Genomic DNA, 1,843 nt, shown 5'->3' with positions numbered 1-1,843 from the left:
CACCTGCATGGTCTGTGCTCAGAGTAAGACTCCTCGGCAAGCCCCTGCTGGTCTTCTGCAACCACTGCCTGTCCCTCACCATTCCTGGTCCCACATATCCCTGGATTTCGTCATGGGTCTACCCCCGTCTGAGGGCAATACTACCATCCTGACTGTGGTCGACCGGTTTTCCAAGGCCACTCACTTCATTTCTCTCCCCAAACTTCCAGATCAAATGGACTGCCCGTGGATAGGGGCTTCAGTTCTCATCCTGGTTCTGGAAGGCGTTCTGCGCCCTCATTGGTTCGTCGGCCAGCCTGTTCTCTTGGTTCCACCCCCAGTCCAATAGCCAGTCGGAGTGAGCCAAACAGGATCTTGAGACTACTCTGCGCTGCCTGGTCTCCGCCAACCCCAACTCCTGGAGCCAACAGCTGGTGTGGGTCGAGTACGCCCGCAACGCTCTTCCCTGCTCTGCCACAGGCCTATCTCCGTTTGAGTGTTCCCTGGGGTATCAGCCCCCGCTCTTCCCGAGCAGGCGGTACCTTCTGCCCAGATCATTGTCCGCCGCTGTCGTCTTACCTGGAGGAGAGCTCGGTCGGCCATCCTCAAGACCACCTCCAGATATCGATGACAAGAGGATCGCCGTCAGACCCCGAATCCCCAGTATCATCTCGGAAAGAAGGTATGGCTATCCAACCAGGATCCGCCCCTCCGGGTGGAATCCCGCAAACTCTCCCCCCGGTTTATCGGCCAATTTCCCATCTCCAAGATTATTAGCCCCTCTGCTGTTCGTCTTCTGTTGCCCCGTACCCTTCGTATACATCCCACCTTCCATGTGTCCAGAGTCAAACCTATGTCTCACAGCCCTTTGTCTCCTGTTTCCAGTCCCACCCCTCTCCCCCCATCTCATCGATGGCCAACCGGCTTACACGGTGAGTCGTCTCTTGAAGGTTTGGGGCAGTACCTGGTTGACTGGGAGGGTTATGGCCTGGAGGAGAGGTGCTGGGTCCCCGCCAGGGACATCCTGGACCCAGGCCTCATCACAGATTTTGAAAGACGACAGCCAGGTCAACCAGGTATGCGCCCAGTTAGGACACCAGGTGGCAACCCTAGAGGGGGTGCCACCTTCCTCATTATCCCCTGTGTATTTATACCTGTGTTCTCTGTTTGTCCGTTGCCAGTTCGTCTTGTTTGTCAAGTCAACCAGCATTTTTGTTATCAGCTCCTGCTTTTCTCAGTCTCTCTTTTTCTCACCTTCCTGGTGTTGACCCTTGCCTGTCCTGACTCTGAGCCTGCCTACCTGACCACTCTGCCTACCCCTGACCCTGCCTGCTGACCTGTACCTTTGGCCCACCTCTGGTTTACTGACCCCTGCCTGCCCTGCCCTAACTTTTGCCTGCCCCTGTTGGAATATTAAACCATTGTCAATTCGACGTGTCTGCATCTGGGTCTTAACTTGATTCCTGATACTCCACACCGCCCTTTCCCTCCTGGACAAAAATAACCCCTATGTGAGAATGCTATTCATTGACTATAGCTCAACGTTCAACACCATAGTGCCCTTAAAGCTCCTCACTAAAGCTAAAGACCCTGGGACTAAACACCCCCCTATGCAACTGGATCCTGGACTTCATGATGGGCCGGCCCCAGGTGGTAAGGGTAGGTAACAATACATCTGCCATGCTGATCCTCAACACGGGGGACGCTCAGGGGTGCGTGCTCACCCTCCTGTACTCCCTGTTCACCCATGACTGCATGCCCAGGCACGACTCCAATCCCATCATTAAGTTTGCAGACAACACATCAGTGGTAGGCCTGATCACCGACAAAGATGAGACAGCCTAAAGGGAGGAGGTCAGAGACC

General features: G+C 55.0%; 1 long non-coding RNA gene across 1 annotated transcript; it reads right to left on the bottom strand.

Moving 5' to 3' along the window:
• Positions 1 to 744: 744 nt before the first annotated feature.
• Positions 745 to 1,176, bottom strand: LOC115157754 (uncharacterized). The gene is made up of 2 exons (XR_003868536.1): positions 1,134 to 1,176; positions 745 to 854 (listed from the first exon to the last, which is right to left on the bottom strand). It is a non-coding gene; the product is annotated as an uncharacterized LOC115157754 (long non-coding RNA).
• Between the last annotated feature and the right edge of the window lie 667 nt (positions 1,177 to 1,843).

Source organism: Salmo trutta, chromosome 21 (genome assembly GCF_901001165.1).
Source record: "Salmo trutta chromosome 21, fSalTru1.1, whole genome shotgun sequence".
Taxonomy (NCBI): Eukaryota; Metazoa; Chordata; class Actinopteri; order Salmoniformes; family Salmonidae; genus Salmo; species Salmo trutta.
The sequence above is the reverse complement of the archived record's forward strand: the minus strand, read 5'-3'. Positions and strand labels throughout refer to the sequence as shown.